This window comes from Podarcis vaucheri (genome assembly GCF_965113315.1).
Source record: "Podarcis vaucheri genome assembly, chromosome: 5".
In the NCBI taxonomy this organism is placed as follows: domain Eukaryota; kingdom Metazoa; phylum Chordata; class Lepidosauria; order Squamata; family Lacertidae; genus Podarcis; species Podarcis vaucheri.
The window spans coordinates 75,167,888-75,189,134 of record NC_138763.1 but is presented as its reverse complement, the minus strand read 5'-3'; the positions used below and the strand labels follow the sequence as shown (position 1 = coordinate 75,189,134).

Genomic DNA, 21,247 nt, shown 5'->3' with positions numbered 1-21,247 from the left:
AAGTTAAGTTGGAGCTGGCGATGGATCGCTTCCATTTCTTCAACGAACTGTTCTACAGCTGGAACGCTCCAGTTCTCCCCTTCCCCCCCTGGGAAGGCTCGGGGATGACACCCGTGATTAGCCAAAAAGGGGCTCATCCCCGTGGACACGTTCTCTGCATTGTTGTAGGCAAATTCTGCCAACGCCAGCTTCTCCACCCAATCATTCTCTCTGTCATTCACATAACACCTCAAATATTGCTGGAGGACACCATTAGCTCTTTCCGCCTGCCCGTTGGTTTCTGGATGACGGGCAGTTGAGAAATTCACCTCTACATGCAATAAGCTCATGAGCTTCCTCCAGAACCTGGAAGTAAATTGTTTCCCTCGGTCAGAAACCACCCTCAAGGGGGCGCCATGCAGCCTAAACACATTTTCCACAAACAATTTAGCGGTTTCTTCCGCTGTGACCGCATGTGAGCAGGCTATAAAGTGGGCCATCTTGGTTAACAGGTCTACCACAACCATGATGGCTGTTTTCCCTCTGGACCTTGGCAGATCAGTCATGAAATCTATTGCCACTGCTTCCCATGGTCTTTCAGGCGTGGGTAGTGGTTCTAATAAACCTGCCGGTGCCCGCCTCTCCCCCTTGGCTCGTTGGCATTGGTCACACCCTCTCACATACTCCCGCACATCTTCCCTGACCTTGGGCCACCAGAATTCCCTGGTAACCAGCCACATGGTTTTGTGTTGCCCAAAATGCCCTGCTGTGGGGCTATCGTGCAGTTGCTTGAGTACCTTTTCCCTCAATTCCCCTTCAGGTATATATAACGCTCCCTTGTAGTACAACGCCCCGTTTCTCTCCTCAAAACCCCCGGGTTTGTCTCCCTCCCTCCTGAGACCCCTGAGTTTGTCCTGGGCGTATTCATCCTGCACCGTTCCCTCTACCAGTTCCCTTTGCCCCACCAATGCCGCCCCACACACCCAGCGGTCCTCTGGAATGACATGGGTCTCTTCGGGTGCTCCCTCCCCCTCCAAATATTCAGGTTTGCGTGAGAGAGCGTCCGCCCTAACCTTCTCTGGGCCTGGCACGTAACAAATCTCAAAGTTAAATTTGGAGAACTCCTGGGCCCATCTCAACTGCCGTTGGTTGAGCACTCGCGCAGTTCTCCAATACTCTAGATTCTTATGGTCCGTGCACACTTGCACCTTATGTTGTGCACCAATTAGCAGGTGCCTCCATCTCCGGAAAGCCTCATGAATCGCAAGAAGTTCCCGGTCGTACACCGTGTAGTTCCTCTCGGATTTGTTCAGCTTTCGCGAAAAGAAGGCACACGGTCGCCACTCTGACTCCTCCTTCCCCGGCTGCAGAAGAAGCACCACCCCTATGGCTCTGTCAGATGCGTCTGTTTCGACCCTCAGCTTTTTTTGTAAATCCACATGCAGAAGTTGTTCTTCAGAGGCGAAGGCCCTTTTCAGTTCCTCAAACGCTCGCTCCGCCTCCGCCGTCCAAACAAACTTCTTTTTACTGCTGAGACAGTCCGTGATGGGCGCCGTCAGGTGGGCGAAGTTTCGGATGAACTTACGATAAAAGTTTCCAAACCCTAGGAACCTCTGCACATCCTTCTTGGTTTTGGGTGTTTTCCATTCCAGCACTGCTTGAACCTTGCCGGGGTCCATGGCCAACCCCTTGTCTGACAAGCGGTACCCCAGGAATTCCACCTCCTTGGTATGAAACTGACACTTCTCCAGTTTCACCCACAGCCTGTTGGCTTGCAGCCTGCTCAACACTTCTCTGACGTCTCTCACATGTTGCTCCTCATTCTCCGAATACACCAACACATCATCTAGGAAGGCCACGCAATTCTTGTAGAGCAAAGGCCCCAGTACGTGGTTCATGAACGATTGAAAACACGCGGAGCCTGTTTGTAATCCAAAAGGCATCACGAGGTATTCAAATGCCCCCAAAGGGGTGAACATGGTGGTTTTCCATTCATCCCCTTTCCTTATACGTATCAGGTTGTACGCCCCCCTTAGGTCCAGCTTTGTAAAAATCTTTCCCTTCCGCACCCTGGTCAAAATATCATCAATCCTGGGCATAGGAAAAGCCGCCGGCTCTGTCACTGCATTTAACCGCCTGAAATCACATACAAGTCTCGGCTTGTCCGTGTGCTTTTTATCCACAAAAAACACTGGGCTACCCCCCGCTGCCTTGGACTCTCTGATGAAGCCTCTCTTCAGGTTCTTGTCAATGAACTCTCGCAACTCCTGCATTTCCCTGTCTGACATGGCATACAACTTGCCTACAGGAAGCTGTGCTCCAGGGAGTAAATTGATCTGGCAATCAAAGGGCCTATGCGGGGGTAGTTGGTCAGCTTCCTTCTCGCTGAACACGTCGCTGAGATCTGCATACTGTGGTGGCACCTTCACCTTCTCCATTACTTCAGTCCCTGCCAGGGTGGCTTGGGCCCCTGCTGAACCCTTTTCCCCCCTGCAGTGTTCTAAGCAATGTGCTGAACCGAAGGAAACCACTCTTTGATGCCAGCCCACCAGCGGATCATGTAGGGCTAGCCAGCTCATTCCCAAAATAATGGGAGCGCCTCCCAAGGTGGCCACATTAAACGCTATCAGTTCTGTGTGCCTTGCCACCCTCATTATCATTGGACGGTCTGCAAGCTGACTCCTCCTCCCAACAGTTCCCTGCCATCGATCGTGGTCACCTGAAGGGGGTTGCTTAAAGGGATCGTCTGTATCTGGTGTTCAGCAGCAAACTCCTTGCTCATAAAATTGCAGGAGCTGCCTGAGTCCAACAGCGCCTTTATTTTTAGGGGGTGTCCATTTTGCAGCTCTAGCGACACTTCAATCACTAGAGCAGGTCGAGGAGCTTCTGGCACGGGCACTTTCACTGCTCTTTGGCCTGGCTGCAGTGCCCTGACTGTGGCAACCAGGCGTTGGCTTTTACCTGCTCCGTTTCTCCCTGCTCTCCCCCCTCAACAGCTCCCACCATCCCTTGCCATTCCTTCCTCTGGGGGCAGACTCTGGCAAAGTGGCCTGGCTGTTGGCAGAGATAGCATTTCCGGGCTCCTTTTCCCTCCTTCTTAGCCCCCTCACTGGGCTTTGAAACTGCGCGCGCGCGCGCTGTTCCGATTTCCATCGGCTCTGCCGGCGGGAAAGCTGGCTCAGGAATGTCTGGAATGCGTAACTCCTTCCAACGTTCCCCTCTCCCTTCCCGCCTCTCCAAGGCTCTTGCCTCCTGGCGCGCTCCAATGGTCAGCGCAGATTTGGTCAGCTGATCCATAGACACCGCCCTGGGGCTCCGGGACAGCTCGTCTTTCACAGCCGAAGAAAGACCTTCTTCAAATAGCATCTGAATGGGTGCCGCCGATAAATCCCACCCCAATCTGTGAATCAGCATGGTAAATTCAGTCCAGTACTCACGGACAGATCGGCTTCCCTGCTTGCAAGCCATTAGCTGTCTGCGCACCACCCCTTCCTCAATATCGCTGGAAAACATGATATCCATTGCACGAAAGAACTTCATAGTGTCCTTTAGGATATCATTGTGCGTTGCCATCAGGGGTCGAACCCAGTCTCGCGCCCCCTTCTCAAGATGCCCAATTACGAAAGCAACTCGCGATTCCTCATCAGGGAACTCATCAAACTGCACATTAAGGGCATATTGCATCTCTGTCCTAAAGGCATGGTAATCCTTGGGGTCCCCCCCAACCTTCTGCACCAATCCTGGTACCTTTCTGGGGAACTGAGTGGTTCTCCCCTTCTTGTCTGCATCCTGAGCCCTTCTCTCCTCGAGCCTCGCCGTCTGCAGCGCAAGTTGGACCTCCAAAGCTTGATACCTTTCTTCCAAGCTTGGACCAGCTCCAACCCCTGCCCCTCCGGTTCCGGCTGGGTTGCTCATGATGCTTTCTCCTGCACAGGCAGCGTACAAAGACTGTCAGACTGCTGTGAGGGGATGATTAGCTGCTTGTGCTTAAAATTGTGCCCCCTCAGAGTTTGTGCGGCTCCACAAACCTCTGTGTGTGACAGAGCTCCTCAGACATGTCTGCTCTAGTCACTAGTAGAGTCTGACAGTGGCTGCCTGCGGAAGCGCTTCCAGCAAAGAAGCTCCTTAACGGAAACGCGTCTCCTGGACTCACGACGTGGCAGCTTCCGGCGAAGCATGGGTCTCCCTACGGTTGCTTCTGACACCTCCCCGCTGTTTTCGCTGGACGTGTCTCTCACCCCTTCCTCTCCCCTGCTGGTTCCTGCCTTGGCTGCTGCGTCTCTCTCAGCATTACTGAGATCCTCCTCCAGAGACCCCTCGCTCCCCCTGCTGGTCCCTGCTTTAGCTGCTGACTCTCTCCCAACCTCTGGGAGCCCTACCACCTCCCTTTCCTCTGATGTCAGTTCCCTGACAAATATATATTACTCCCAGAGGAGCCCAGGGCAGCAAACACATCATCATCATTTTTTAAGCATTCTAGAGACAATTAAAATACAGTGGTACCTCGAGTTACAAACTTAATTTGTTCCGGAGGTCTGTTCTTAACCTGAAACCGTTCTTAACCTGCGGTGTGCTTTCACCAATGTGGCCTGCCACTGCGCCCCCAACACACGATTTCCGTTCTCATCCTGGGGCAATGTTCACAACCTGAGGTACTACTTCCGGGTTAGCGGAGTTTGTAACCCAAAACGTTTGTAACTCAAAGCATTTGTATTCCAAGGTACCACTGTATTCTATAAACAGTTCAAAATATTATTATTATTATTATTATTATTATTATTATTATTATTATTTATTTATTTATTTATTTATTTATACCCTGCCCTCCCCAGCCAAGGCTGGGCTCAGCGCGGCTTACAAGCAATAATAAAAACAAGATGAATGATTACAACTTAAAAACAAAAATAAAATACAACATTAAAATAATGGAACATTAAAATATTAAAATGTAGCCTCATCGCAGAAGGGAAAAGAAGGAAAAGAAAAAAGAAAGAGAGGGAGGGAGGGAGGGAATCAAATTGGCTCCAAGCCAAAGGCCAGGCGGAACAACTCTGTCTTACAGGCCCTGCGGAAAGAAATCAGATCCTGCAGGGCCCTGGTCTCATGAGGCAGAGCGTTCCACCAGGCCGGAGCCAGAGTTGAAAAGGCCCTGGCTCTGGTTGAAGCCAGTCTTACTTCCTTAGGGCCTGGGACCACTAGGGTATTGTTATTTATGGACCTTGAGGCTCTCCGTGGGGCATACCAGGAGAGGCGGTCCCGTAGGTACGAGGGTCCTAGGCCGTGAAGGGCTTTAAAGGTCAAAAGCAGCACCTTAAATCTGACCCTGTACTCCACCGGGAGCCAGTGCAGCTTGAAAAGCACTGGGTGAATATGCTCCCATGGCAGAGACCCCTTGAGGAGCCTCGCTGCAGCATTCTGTACCCGCTGTAGTTTCTGGGACAGCTTCAAGGGCAGCCCCGCGTAGAGCGAATTACAGTAGTCAAGCCTGGAGATGACCATCGCATGGATCACTGTGGCCAGGTCGGGGCGGGAAAGGTAAGGGACCAACTGCTTGATGCGGCGAAGGTGGAAAAATGTCGCCTTGGCTGTTGCTGTAACTTGCGCCTCCATGGAAAGGGAGGCGTCAAGGATTACACCCAAAGGCAATGGCACTAATTGGGCCCCCGCAAGAGAAGGGAGTTGGTCCCTCATCCCCATGCCATCCCGACCTAGCCATAGGACCTCTGTCTTCGAAGGATTTAGTTTCAATCGGCTCCCACGAAACCATCCAGCCACAGCTTCCAAGCATCTGGTCAGTGTGTTCGGGGCTGAGTCGGTGTGGCCATCCATCAGCAGATAAAGCTGAGTGTCATCAGCATATTGGTGGCAGCCCAGCTCAAAGCTCTGGATAATCTGGGCAAGGGGGCGCATAAAGATGTTAAAAAGCATCGGGGAGAGAATTGCGCCCTGCGGCACTCCACACACCAAGGAGTGGCGCGACGACATTTCCCTCCCTAGTGCCACCCTCTGTCCCCAACTAGAGATAAAAGAGCACAACCAGTTACGGGCTATGCCCTGTATCCCCACGTCTGCGAGGCGGTGGTCCGGAAGATCATGATCGACCATGTCAAAGGCTGCTGACAAATCTAAAAGGATCAGCAGTCCTGACCCGCCTTGATCCAGTTGTCTACGGAGATCATCTGTTAGGGCAACCAGAGCCGTCTCCGTCCCAAAACCAGGACGGAAACTGGACTGAAATGGATCTAATGCCGATGTTTCCTCTAGAAACCTACCAAGCTGTTCAGCAACCGCTCTCTCAATTACCTTACCCAGATATGGAAGATTTGAAACTGGGCGGTAATTGGATAGGTCTAAGGGATCTAATGAAGGGGCGCGGGTGGCGCTGTGGGTAAAAGCCTCAGCGCCTAGGGCTTGCCGATCGAAAGGTCGGCGGTTCAAATCCCCGCAGCGGGGTGCGCTCCCGTCGTTCGGTCCCAGCGCCTGCCAACCTAGCAGTTCAAAAGCACCCCCGGTGCAAGTAGATAAATAGGTACCGCTTACCAGCGGGAAGGTAAACGGCGTTCCGTGTGCTGCGCTGGCTCGCCAGATGCAGCTTTGTCACGCTGGCCACGTGACCCGGAAATGTCTCCGGACAGCGCTGGCCCCTGGCCTATAGATGTGAGATGGGCGCACAAACCCCAGAGTCTGTCAAGACTGGCCCGTTCAGGCAGGGGTACCTTTACCTTTACCTTTAAGGGATCTAATGAAGTTTTCTTTAAGAGTGGACACACCACTGCTTCCTTCAGTTCCCCTGGGAATGTCCCCGTGTCAAGGGACAAATTGATAATTTCAACCAGGGGTGTCCGCGCAACATCTGGACACTCCCTAATCAGCCAAGACGGGCACGGATCAAGGAGGCAGGTGGTGGGCCTACCAACTTGGAGGAATCTAACCACATCAGTAGGGAGTATCTGATCGAAATGGTCCAACACTGGACCTGAAGTCAGTCGAGGGGCCTCCAGTTCAGTCACTGTATCTAAATTGGCAGGGAGGTCACGGCGGAGCAACAGGACTTTCTCCGCAAAAAAGCTCGCGAATGCCTCACATCTGTGGGTCGAATTTGTGCTTAAATTTGGTTGTCCTCCTAAGGACGTTATTGACCAAATTATTATAAAAAGTTGTGCCAGGCAAGAGCTAGCAGATGCAATGGAAGCTGCAAAGTAAGATTTCTTAGCAGCTTCCATAGCCATCTCATAGGCTTTCATGAGCGTCCTATAAGATGTTCTTGAGGCTCCGTCACGAATCCGTCGCCATACTCGCTCTAGCTGTCTGAGATCCCACTTCATTTTCCCTAGCTCCTCAGTAAACCAAGGGGCCCAGTTTCGACGGGGTCGCAGAGGGCGCTTTTATCTCAATACCATATTAACAGGAACAGAAAAAACCCTTTTAACCTATCTGAGCTAGGCTGCTAGAAGGCAGGGTAGGATCAGATACACAGGAGGGGAGACCTATTAGGAACTGCCCTCCTTCCAGCTCCTGCTGGGTATTTGCTCTCCTATAACATAACTGGAGATTACTCATTATATTTCAAGTTGTGGAGAAATTTAAAACCTGCCCCAAGGTGTGTGTGTGTGTGTCTGCTTAGCAAGAGATGTGTATCCCCAGAGTCTGGTTCAGCACAAAACCTTTAATCTTGGATTTGTTGCAGGTTTCTGACTGACAGTGAGCTATTGGAATGGCCTAAAGAAGGAGAGCTCTGTGTGTTTCTTTTTGAGGAATTATAGATGGGCAAACATGGACTGCATTAACTTGAAATAGTGTGGGGGTTTTTATTCCACCTTGTGTATCATAAAACCTCAATTATTCAGAATGCCGAATGAAATATATTTGTAACTACTCGCCAGATTAACAAGCATTTCCATACTGTACACCATGCTGACTCTTCCCCGTGGAACAGCCTTCCACACTGCAGCTGTTTTGGACTACACTGCAGCTGTTTTGGACTACAACTCCCAGCAACCCTAGTGGTCTGGAACTGATTAGGGTTATAGTCCAAAGCAACGGGGGGGGGCAGGACCAAGAGGGAGAAAGCTGCCATGGAGCTAAAAAAGGTCTGAGTCATATGCAGCAGAATAATCCATGCTGTTTCCCAGCCATGGGGGAGGGCCCCAAATTCTTTAGCCTTTTTAACACACACTGCCATCAGAAACCTCATTCACTTATACTTTAGATTCTCTATATTATGCTAGACTCTATACTGTCCTGGGCGTTTCCTGTGAGCCAGAAAGAAGATAAGGGCAGATGCAGAATGTGAAATATTTACTGCTTGCTCTCATCAGGAGAGTGGAGGTGTATATTACCTTTATATTTATATTGCAGCAAGCCAGATTCACATCAATATTCTACAGATAAAACCCCTAGATAAAATTTACTCGTGGTCCCAACCTTCAAAGCACTGTACCAATAAACTACAGCTGAGTCTGCAGCGGTGGACAGTGCCATGAAGCAGGCTGTCAGAAAGAAACATCTTTGCACAGCTGTCTCCCCCAAAGATGAAGGTAGATGAGGGCCCCACAGAAATCAACTCCACATGACTGGAGCCATAGAATTAATTACAGGATGGGCAGGCAGCACCTATGAAACCACTGGAATGAACAGCAATGTGCATGCAGAAAAGATGCCAGGTTGTTTTCAGCTAACTTTTTCTCAAAGTAAGCCCATTGAAATTAGTGGATTTGAGTTAATCATGGTCACTAATTTATGGGGTCTATCTACTCTGGGTAAATCTTAGTCATCCACAACACTCTGTTGCATTTTTCTCATGTTCTAAAATACCTTCCTCCGCCCCGGTAAGAATTCATTCCTCATTGGGAAGTTACCCGGCTCCTGAAATCTGGCATTTCAAAATCTTGTGATCGTCCCCTGTCCCCAAAAGAGAACATGTGGCTCCCTTTGAAGCATTAAACATCTGGCATATTTCATAGCTTTAATCCCACAGACCTGAATATGATTATTGGAGAGGCTGTGAGTTTGTTTGTCCCTTTCCGATTTTATTCCGACTGCTGACATGAGCAATGACAAGCATGTTTCATTCACTTATTATATTTTCAAATGGATAGCCCACCAGCATGGCATCAAAAGCCTTCAGGAGGTTTGCAAGACATAAAATCAATAAGACATCACATCAATAAAGTTATTCAGTTTTTAAAAAAACAAAACAGAAAAGTGCCATGTACCACGTTCCTCCATGAAACTTGGTAACAGATTTGGACATCAATTAGTGTTCAATTGCTTGCTGGAATGAAATATATGTATTGCCATAATGGGTTAGTAGTGTGTTGTAGGTTCTCCAGGAAGAGAGCAATGTACACAAAGGGCACATTGTTACCAAGATATCCAGTCTTGACTCCAGTTATTTTTGTTTTTCCCTAAGAAAATTAGAATTCCAGGAGGGACCGTGGAAGGAGAGATGAAGCTCTTTGGTGAAACTGCCACTGCCCAGCTAGGTTAGTGGGTTGAGCCAGTGAGGGGGCAAATTTCAGTCCTGGTGTGCAGGACTGAGACTGAGTCTCAGATTGGTGTGCAGTCAATCAAGCTCTTTTCCAGGTTGGGAAGAAAATACCCCAAATGCAAACTGATCTGGGGAGAGTTTGTCCATTGTTAGCCAAAGCAACAGCAGATAATGAGTAAACCTGCCAGAATGACTCGCAAGGCAAACAACTCCAGATGACTCATTCAAGCAAGCCATGCCATATGTGGCGGCTGAAGGAACACACTCTTCCCTCCCCTCACACAGACTGCAGCCTCCTTTTCACAAACAGAACACGAAGTGGCTTTTGGTTCTGTATGCTTGTTTTGAGGGGGATATTTTTGTATGCAGAAGCATCACCTCATGTGAGACATCAACAGCAAAGCCCAGAAGCAGATTTAAGAACCTCCTCTGCTGTTTGTGAAAACTAATAGCTGAATTGCTTTGTCATCAGCTCTGTGGATGCTCATTCCATGCACACTGCACTCTTCTCCCGAAGCAGACCTTATAGGGGTGCTAACTAGGATAGCGCAATCTGAATGTTGGCATGTTCAGGACAAACAAAAGAATTCCTTTGCACAGGACGTAGTTGAACTTGGGAGTTCATTCCCACAAGATAACGTTTCATGACCGCTAACTTGGATGAGGATTAGACAAATGCATGGGAGATAAGGCTATCAGTAGTCACTAGCCGTGATGGCTAGCTTCTACCCCCACTGTTGGAAGCTGTGTGCCTCTGAATGCCAGCTGCTGGGAATCACAAGTGAGGAGAGACGGTTGCACTTAGGTCCTGCTTGCAAGGTTTCCCATGGGCATCTGGTTAGCTACAGTCAGAACAGATTGCAGGACTAGTTGAATATTTGGCCTGATCTAGCAGACTTGTTTATGTCATCACAGCATGGAGCAACCTGGTCAGGGAGGAGATGGAGACTAGCAGAGCTGGCCCACCCATTAGGCAGAGTGAGGCTGCTGCCCCAAGCAGCAGGTGCCTCCCAGCTGACACCCCTGCAGGTGCCCCACCTGCTCCATCTGCTAGTGGTAGAGGAGCACTGCTGTGACTGGTGCTGATTTTGATCAAGATCATGTCATTTGGGCTGAGATCTCACTCAAAATTGCTTCTCCACCAGCAGTCATGGCAACAGGGCACATGACAGCAGAGCAGGCAGTGTTGACAGTGGCAGTGGCAGCAAGTGTAGTGGTGGCAAAAGTGATGGCAACAGTGGCAGGGCAGAATGGCACTTCCTGTTACACCTCAAGCAGAGAAACAGGATGTGCCGCCCTGGTTTTTAGCATGATAAATGGGGCAATTGCCAGTTTCTTTCGAGCCAGATTTGGCTCTAGTCACTGGGATCTAATATGTATGCTTCACAAATCTTGGGCTGCCTATCCGAGGATTTTTTATATATATATAAAAGTCTAAAAGCTTCCATACTTTACTTTGTGTGCATGCACAAATATCCATTCATATTTATGATGCCTGTGATTGCTGGTCTCATTTCTCTTCTCTAATAACAGCAGCTTTATTACAAAGGTAATACCAAATGCCTCCCCCTGTTCAGGACAGTAGGGAACAATGACTAAAGGAATTCTACATTAATGTATGAAATGTAGAAGTCTGTAGTGTGCAATAAAGAATCAATAGCAACAAGCTCCCCTCCTTTTTGTGACAGAAGGAGCCAAGCAACTCTAGATTGATATATGAAGTCTTAGAGGTTATTTTTTTAAGCAGTACAAATAAAACTAAGACACAAATGTCAGCATGATTTAGGAATGTATTTCTGTTCACAGAAAAACAGTGGTAGGCCAAATCACAGGAGAATCAATTTGGTTTTTTTAAGAACAAATTTTAGCCACAGGGTGCCTTGATTTACATTATTCAGTGGGGGGAAACCTCCATGATCTTCACTCACATACCTGCTTGGAAAAGTTGAATGCTGAAGTTCATAATTGCACAGCTTATCTATTGGCAGATGTGAAATATGATAGGCAACTGAGTGGGGTGTCTTGATAATACCACTCTGTTAACAAGAAGTGTTTCTATACCCTTTTACTTCCATTTTCTCTTCTGTAATAAATCCTACACTTACATTCTCTTTCAAAAATTGCCTCAAAAGATGAGCTAGGCTGTTGATGATGTTTCCTTTCTTTCATTTTCTGGCAATGAAGTGGAAAAGAACCCACACCTGCTTGCATACATACTCTGGGGAAATGTGCGCCTTACCAGCACTGGCAGCAGTGCTTTTTTGGGGTGACTACAAATACCACACACCCCCAGGCAGAAGTCCTCTTGGAGCTATGCCATGTGATTACATACCATCATTGTGGATTCTGGCAGCTACCAGCATTAGCAGCTGGCAGTGCATGGCAGGGTGGGATGGCAATGCTCACCTAGCTTCCCAATGCGGAAGACACTGCGAGAAGCCAAGAGAGTGGGGAGATGCGGCAGGGAGGGCTTTGTGGTGCAGCGGCAGAACAGTCCACTGCGCCCGCTGAGGCAGCTGCACTTTGCTGACATGTCCACCACCTCACCCCTGTTCCTCTCCCTCTCTTTTACTGGCAGTGACCTCTGTATTAAGAAGCCAGGTAAGCAATGATGCCCCATCCAAACAACTGCTACTGGTCACCAGCCCCTTTGAGAAGTGCCACTTCTGCCACAAAATTGGCAGCTGCTGCTTCAAAAAAGAAGAAGAAGAAGATAACCTTGGGTGTTGGCTTTGGGATAGTTGCCCCCCATATTTTAACCATTCTCACCAGATAACTTTGATTCAGCTTTAAAATAAACAGGTGCTACATTTAAGTCCCCAGTAATTTCTATCTAAAGGAAAACTGATCTGGTAAAGCTAGCTGAGTAACTTCCAAGGCTGTAAACAGTGGGAGTAAAGGGATAACAGAAATGAAACTGCTACTACTGTCTGCATTGTGGGAGGGAACAAGGGATGTGTGTGAATAGTTGATACTATGTTACGGTAAAAATATGAAAACTAATATGCTATCTATTTAAAAAACCTAGACCTGCTCAGAGACATAGAAAGTGTTAAGTATTATTATTTATCTCATAGTTATATTCATGTTTTGATAGATTCAGTGACTCTGAATTCTCATTTCTTTCTTCCCATTATTTCTTTGCAATGCAAGCTTTTGTTTTGTTTTTAAAACCACTAGGGCTCCAAACTTTAACTGACTTCATTAGTACCTAACTCACTTGATGAATTTATGGGGATCAATTTTTAATCAGTGAGGGAAATTCTAATAGGTAGGATTGTGAGCTTGCATTTTTTTAAAGGCAATTTTAGTTCTGATGTGTTACTGTGATGCAGGAGGACAAAAGATATTAGCATGTTAATGTTTTAGAATACAGTGGTTGATAACATTTGTTAAGAATTGTGAGGTTTTTTAAAAAAAATGCTGTGCCACAGTTTTGATGATTAGGCATATGTAACTTTAATCAGCTAGTTAATAAGTAGATGGCTAATGATTCTTACATTAACTAATGATGCTTTCCAACTGTGAAACAAACAGATGAAGGGGCATGTGGCAGGGGAAAATACTCCAGCAAAACAGAGCTATAACTCTATCGCAATTCAAAGCAAAGGGAGCGTGCTTTCAGACTCATGTCCTGCTTGTGGGCTTCCCATTGGGGCATCTGGTTGGCTGCTGTGAGAACAGGATGCTGCTCAGTCAGTAAAGCATAAGGCTCTGAATATCAGGGTTGTAGGTTCGAGCCCCACACTGGGCAAAGGTTTCCTGCATTGTAGGGGGTTGGACTAGATGACCCTGGTGGCCCCTTCCAACTCTACAGTTCTATGATTCTACGACTGGATGAGCCACTGGCCTGATCCAAAGGGCTATTCTTATGTACTTACATTAGAATAGACTTACTTAAAGGCCTGGTGCCAAGTCCCACAGATTTCAAGAGGGTTTTTGTCACAAGTAGCTTTTGTTGGATTTGTGCCAGAGTAGCATTTGAATTCCTACTTTCAAAGTAAAATGAACCAGCAGCAGGAGAGCATTAGGTTAATGACATGGGCCTGCTTTTTCGCTCCTCTTGGGATGCAGAAAAGAACAGCCATACTTCTGAAGAAAGGAAAACGAAATCCAAAGGTTCTTGCCCTGGTAAGATGAATGCATTTCCTGATCTAATTAGAAAACTTCAGTACTTCGAAAGTCCCATTTTATGAAGGAATTAGTCCCCATGCCACCAGCAAAAGGAACTAGTGCCATTCCTCATTGACACAGTTCATCCACGTGGTCCTTTTACAAGCTGCTCTGATAAGGTGCAAAACATATTTAAGAGTAATCAAATCATAGACTTGTTGAGCTGGAAGGGACCACAAGGGTCATCTAGTCCAGTGCCCTGCAATACAGGAATCACACCTAAAGAATGGCCATTCAACCTCTAATGGAGAACACATGACAAGCATGCTTCATTTTTCAATAATAAGTTTGTTGATCTGCCTGCTCTCTCTAGCCCTTGCCGCACCAGTCAATTTCATCATATAAACTGTGTCCCAGTTTATTCAGTTTATATATTTTCAGTTTAATCACACCTGCTGGTGCAGCAAAGTAACTGGAAATGCTGGTATGGCCATGATCAAGCAAATAATATAAAAACCACTGTAGCAAAGCTTGTATTATATTGAAAACTTTCAAGTAATAAAATATTTTGCATAGCACCACTTGCCAAGCTATGTCAGTACAAGATAATGGTTTGGGCAAATTGTGTGAGTGAGAAATTAGGAGCCTAACTAGAAAAAGGAAGCATAATATTGAATTTGCGTAGCAGGGATTCAGTGAATACAGTATAATTAATTTGAAACTTGATCCTTAAGACTCAGTTACAGGGGGAAATCCTGAAGTGCTTGAAATGCAACACTTTAAAGAGGCAAACACAAAGCCTGACAATGGTGGTGGGGGGGAATTAATTCCTCATTATTTTGAATTTGTTTTGACGTATCAAGGAAGAGAATTAGGGTATCTACAAAAGATGCTAATGCTCAGTAAAGTTCTTGTAAAAGACATCAGAGTTCCATAGGTATTCCAATGCTCCTGATGAGCTATTAAGTATTCAAAAGCTTCTGTATTAGCTGCAACATCAGAGGCAATTTTTGCATTCAGTGTGAAGACAGGCACTGCTGTCCTTGTCATTGCAGTGAATCATAAAGGCCCCTGAGCACTGACAGTTCCTTCTAGAGACCACGCTTGGTTGTGTGGGTTTCTCAGCTAATGGCCTGCTTGGCGGGGGTGATGATACTATTTCATTATATCTATATATGAGCATCGAGGCTTTTGGCTGACATGGCTATTCTGTGTTTAGGTTGGAGCAAAAAGAATAAGGGACCCTGAATCTAAAGCAGGATTTTTTATTTTATTTACTTGATTTTCTTTTAATTAAAAAAAATGTCAACCTTCCCCTTCAAACAAGTTTGCAGGATGACTTGCCAATACACATTTATGTATACTGCTTGCCAAATGCATAAAATGCCTTTCTGTAAGACACTGAAAAATGTTGTCGTTCTGTTGCCAATGTTTATATAAATTTGGCATAATATCTTTAAAATAATCCCAGCTGTCCTGTATAGTTCAAAAGGGTGCACATGTCTGCAAATTCATTAGTGGGTGATTAAAATGCAGAGGTTTACTTGACTCCAATGAAAGATGGTTTCAAACGATGACTAAAATAGATCATTGCATTATTAGGCTACTCACTAATCTACTGGGGTCCCTCATTAGCATGCTTGAATGATAAAAGGCCTAAGAAAAGTTTCCACCAAATGAGGCTTTAAGTGGTACATATCATGCCTGAGAAACATTATAAGTCATGTTTATGATTCGCAAAACCTTTTAACAGCACCTGACTCACTGCATTATTTTTTCCAGGAAATGAAGAATGCACACATTTGGTTCTAGTAGATTTCCTAAATGTTGTATATCAAAGACTTGCTCTGAGCTAGAGATGTCGGAGGAATCCATTGAAAATGAACTATGAAGCAGATTTTCTTCCATCTACATCTTTGACCGGCAAAGTGAGCTTTGGGATACTTACAGTAAGTTCAAGTTTGCTACTAGGTTGAGTTCAAGGTGCTACAGTTGGCACATAAAGGTCTCAACAGCTTGGGACCGGTTTAGTTAAGAGATTGCCTTACTCCGTACATGCCAACTCAATCACTTCTATCTGCAGAACTTGCACTTTTACAAGTGCCACACAATATTTGTTCTGTATTTGCAAGGACTGATTCCTTAGTGTGGCAGCACCTCTGCTCTGAAACCCTGCCTTACTGACATTAGACAGGTGCATTCATTACACTTTTTAGATGCTTTTTAGAAACTTTAATGTTTCAGTAGGCCTATCCAGATGCATGATTTTGTTATATCTGTTTTAAAATTTATTTAATATCCTACTGTGTTTATTGTTTTTGGATACCGTTGATTGATTTTAAATGCTTTAAATATTGCATTGCATCACACACACACACACACACACACTGTCATGGGTTCCTTTAAGATGGTCAGGAGAGAAAAAAAACATAGATGCATACAGTAAGTTTATTTAAAGTTAATGCCATTGTTCTAGAAAAAGAGGTGCCAGAACTCACCATGAACACCTCCCTTGTTCTCTTACAATGGCAGTGGTGCCACCTGAGGGGTGCTGGAACTGAGTTCCAGCAAGTTCCAACTGAAAAAAGCCCTGCTTAAAGTGAAATTGTGCTGTTAATGAATCAGTTAACAAAAATTCCACTGGACAAGCTTAGGCCCTCTGGCACACTGAAAGTGAGTTTCTGGGGGGGGGGGGATCCTGACAGTGGTGCATTCTGGTTGGGGAGTCCAGAATTGTGGCCACATCAAGTCACTTGTAATTGCCATTATTTGAATAGTACCAAAAAGAAACAAGAACTTCAAAAGAGAATTATTAAACATGTCAAGTAGAACTCATTACAATTATTATGGAAATTTGGTGTTAATGATTTCCTCCTTTTGACAATTGCAGTTTAAGACATGACCCTCACCTGTGTTTTTTTCCTTAATGGCATTGCGTGTAATTTTATGACATCTGACCATGACCTTGTGACAGTATCTTCATTTTCTACCCATCACTCCTTCCCAGATTATTTTTAATGTGTAGTGTCAGTGATTAAAGGAACTCCTGGTCACTAATAATAAATCTTGAGCAAGCAGTTGTCTCTGACAACTTAAGTACATTCTTGCAGTAAGCACTTGAAACAGATGCTTCTGACTTTTCCTTCATAAGGCTACAAGGTCAACTGGAAGCCCTTCAAGTGAGAAATTAGTGTGTGCACTCATGAACATTGATGATCTCAGCAGCAACTGAAGTATTTCACTTTGAACTTTTGTGTTGTAGCTTTCAAGGCATGATTCAATAATAAACATGGCTGCATTGTCCACAAAGCAAAAGCATGATTTCTCATTAGGCAAACAAGCTGCAATGAGCTGTCACGTGCACTACCCTCTTCACCAACTTGTCATGAGGAGGTCAGAAGCTTTCACTCCCATTTTAGATCAACCACAGTTTAGTATGTCATATGAATCCTAAACTGTGGTTAATCTTAACTATGACTAGTCACCCACTCACCACTGGCATGATGCCCCAGGTGATTAGCCACATGCCAGAATTCAGCCCTTGGAATGAAAAAACGTTCCCCATTCCCTGGATACTTCTTGATGGATGCTATAGAGAAATGTAGAAGTGTATAGGCCTAAGGAAAGACCCCCAAAAGATTTTCCAAAACAGCTTTTAAAGATGATGGAGAAGGAAATTTCAGGTTCATTTTGGAGCCATTTCTAGATCTTCTTTGGTGTATCATTCCAGATTTTCTCTAGATTCACATAATGGAGAAGAATTGCTTGGTTCACTCAAAAACAACATTCTGGTTCATTTTGAAGCTCTATGTTCTTCTTCCCTGGTAGAGAAATGATTGTTGCCTAGAGAAAATAATTGAGAAGTCCAGGATTTTAGTGTAGCTAAGACGGGGCAGTAGTGTATATACTTGGCGTATCAAAATATTATTTTCTCCCTGCCAGGCTTTGGCAGAGTAGCAGCAGCAGTGGGTTTTGAATTGGTGAAACTTAATTCACACAGGATTGCTTTATGCCAGCTTCTTATGTGCAAGAATGCTCCCTTAGTGTGTTGGGTTTTTTTAAAAAAAAGGGCAGAAACAGTTTTAAGGTAGCATGACCAGTGTAGCCACACTGGGTACTGGCCAACACTGGCCACACAAAAATGCTGTAGAATGGAACATGGGGTACCAATTTTTTGCATTGCACAGGGTGCCACTGAATTTTGAGAACCCAAAGTTTGCCACTGTTTAAGGGGAATGCATTGGACAGGTTAAATAGATAGTAGCAGCAACATGGAGGGAAGGGTTATTATGCTTGTAGGAGGATTCTTGAGAGTGAATTATTGCCTCTTAAATGAGGAAGTTGATATTTGTATGAAAAGATCAAATCCATTTTGCTCAAAAGAAAAGAAAAGGTTGCCTGTTTGACCCGTGCTGATAACCCTACTGTAGTTATTATGAGGTATGAATGAATAACTACAACACATGCTCTTAGAATACATTGCTGTCTTTTTAACAGTTTGATCTTGTATTGGCACCTGAACCTTGGTTGCTGTAAATCTTTAAAAAAAAATTGACATCAAGCCACTGCCTCCACCATCTAAAATACTATGCTTGGTCTTGCATAGATGAACATAATGTCAACCTAAAATAAATTGCTAAAAGAGCTGCACTAACAGAACTGGTTTATAATTCATGAAACCTGAGCTCTTTTTACACCTTGGAGTTGGCATTGGGGGACAGCAGAACTTCTGTGCCTCTGATAGGTGTGTGCCAGGAAGAAATTCAGCGGAGCAGATCTTCTTATTTAAAAGCAGTCCAGGGATAGCACTGCCTATCAGCTTCCTCCTTCTTAGTCTTAGTGTTGCCCTTGCAGAACTTTGTGGGGAAGACGATGTGGTCAAAGCTGGAGGTCAGGGTGCAGAGAGGAGTAAGAGCTCTCTTAAGGATCCCTAGGTATGTCACAGTCGAGAAGCAGTGGGCAAGGAGAGGAGACGTGGGATGCAGCCATCCTCAACTACTACAAGGGAAAATATTCCCAAAACATCATCTGCTCCTGGGAAGGAATGGAATACAGATACCAAAACATCAAAAGGAGTAGGGTTATGATTTGGGAAGCAAATGCTGGAATGTACCAGGCCCTCTGGTCTTAGGAGCAAGCAGGAGCTGAGAGCATCTGTTCCCTTTAGGGATAGCTTTCATAATGTCCTCCCTCAAGTTGAACAAAGCTCTTTTGTGTGTCACTACCTGTTCCCTAGGGACGCAGGTGGCACTGTGAGTTAAACCACTGAGCTGATCAGAAGGTTGGTGGTTTGAATCCCTGCAACAGGGTGAGCTCCCATTGCTCTGTCCCAGTTCCTGCCAACCTAGCAGTTCGAAAGCATGTCAAAGTGCAAGTAGATAAATAAGTACCGCTCTGGTGGGAAGGTAAACGGCGTTTCCGTGCGCTGCTCTGGTTCGCCAGAAGCGGCTTAGTCATGCTGGCCACATGACCCGGAAGCTGTACGCCGGCTCTCTCGGCCAATAAAGCAAGATGAGCGCCACAACCCCAGAATTGTCTGTGACTGGACCTAACGGTCAGGGGTCCCTTTACCTTTTACCTGATCCCGAGTGTATTTGCAATGCCAGTCACTGTGATTCTTACTCTCACCAATCCCCTCTTTCTCTGGCCCCCTCTTACATTGTTGCATAACTTTGCATCCCTACCTCATGTTAGGCAGCTAGGAAACCATAATGAAATCCAACAAAATTTTGTTTGCTTTCTATTTTATTTTAGCATTAATTAAATTGAAAGTGACTAATTTAGTTTTCGTTATTGTATTAACTAAAACAGAATGCACATTCCTGTTGCTCTCTGGTTGCCTAAGGGAATGTATTCCTAGCCTCCTTTATATATTATGGAGAGTTTAGCAATTGTAGTAAAGAGATTAAACTTCATTCTTAATCTAGAGCTAGGTTTTTTCCACATTTCCCTAAAGTGTTATAGAAAATAAATGCTGCCTCTCCTTAGACAATTGTTTCATTAGCTGGCAACGAACTTCACAAGCTTTCTGAATATAGAGTAATTTAATGACATAAAGTCTTAACATTTTTCATTAAACTATAAATAAATAAGTAAATGCAATGCATATTCTATTTTTCCACAGTGGAAGGTTTTGTAACACATTACAATATTGTACCAAGACTCCAGTGAACAACCTAGTTTCAGGAAATGAATTTAATATCCCATAGCATTATACTAAACATGTCTACTCAGAAATGAATCCTAATGGATTGGGGGTCGGATTGCAGCTTTTGGTTTCATTGATTTCCTGCCCCCCTCCATTCATTCTAGCCAGTGAAAGTGGTGGGGTTGAGGATATGGCACTGAAAGCCAAGGGGTTAGGACTGCAGCTTTAGCCCTCACAACAGCCCTCCATAAAGCATTGAATAAAATTGGTCCACACAGATGGAAAAGGGTGAGCGGGGTTCATTTTATGAGGACATTTTCTAAAAGTGTCATTGTTTGGAAACAAAACAGTGGCAAATTACATATCTATATAACACATTTATAATATAACATAGATAAAGTATACCACCCTTTATCCATAGGTCTCATGGCAGTACACAACATAAAATTACTATATAAAATCCACAAAATACATAATAAAATTAAGAACAACAAGCCAATAATCCCCCACAACATATTTAAAAGGGCATTGGGATGTCAATCAGCCAAGGGTCTGGTTTTCACCTGGACATATGTTTTCACCTGGTGCCTAAAGGTGTATAATGAAGACGCCAGCCAAACCTCCCTGGGGAAAGCATTCCACAAATTTGACACATTTTGCCAAATATGTCAGAACCTTCAAATGGAGAAGGAAGGAACCTATGGAATTTAACATTTACCCTCCCTTCCAAACTACCTCCTATCTGTTTGATATTCGTTTCTCCTCTTTTGTCCTTCTAGACTATTTGAAGGAGAAGCAACTGGTCCAAATTACTGTTCTCGCCAATATAAATCACGCTAATTGTTTCTGTTCCATTCTGTGCATAGTATTTTTATTGTCCATGACTGAGCCTTTCCAAATGTGTGTTGTTTGTGATTCGAATGATGAGATTTCAAAAGACAATTACAATTTTAGCAATAATTTTTCATTCCCTTTTGGAATATCCCCTGCTATAATTCTGTGTCAATGAACATAGTTGCCACTCTTTTTTACTGCATTACACACTACAATAATCCATCTAGGCAGCTGCTTATTTCCCCGATATCCTTTAGGGGGATATTGGGTACACATTTGATTTATGCATGTTGATAAATTGCAAGGCTACATTTATCTTGCTAAATTTGTTGGCCTGGCATATAATGTGGTTACAGACACTCATCTGTGGTGCACACAACTGTTGGCGTATGTCTAATACAAATATGTGGTAGAGTTGCACTGAAAATTCTCTAATATTGCTCTGAAATTTGCATATTCAGTACAGCCAAACTAATTACCCACAACTACTCATTTCATCAATTGCTTTGATGCTGTTCAGTTCTTCTTTAATGCTGATGCTTTTGGGCACCATTCTTCCTCATCTTTGCCCACACTGCCTTCACTCTGACTTTATGAGCATCCATGATGACACCATCATGGCAAGCAGAGCATTATGACATCATTATAACCATGGAGGTTACTGCAGCTGATCAGATTAAACA

At 45.0% G+C, this 21,247-nt stretch overlaps 1 protein-coding gene and 1 long non-coding RNA gene across 13 annotated transcripts in view; one reads left to right on the top strand and one right to left on the bottom strand.

The window, feature by feature from the left end:
• Positions 1–21,247, top strand: part of LOC309532295 (uncharacterized protein) — a 472,441-nt gene that overhangs the window by 196,365 nt on the left and 254,829 nt on the right. For 11 of the 12 annotated variants that reach the window (XR_014219695.1, XR_014219696.1, XR_014219697.1 and 8 more), the window contains one exon: positions 15,365–15,531. The gene's annotated coding sequence lies outside the window, so the exon portion shown is untranslated. Of the gene's footprint in view, positions 1–9,408; positions 9,465–15,364; positions 15,532–21,247 lie in introns of those variants that run through there. The other variant, XR_014219702.1, reaches the window with a different exon arrangement.
• LOC309532840 lies at positions 17,220–21,148 on the bottom strand. The gene is made up of 2 exons (XR_014220041.1): positions 21,048–21,148; positions 17,220–17,425 (listed from the first exon to the last, which is right to left on the bottom strand). It is a non-coding gene; the product is annotated as an uncharacterized lncRNA (long non-coding RNA).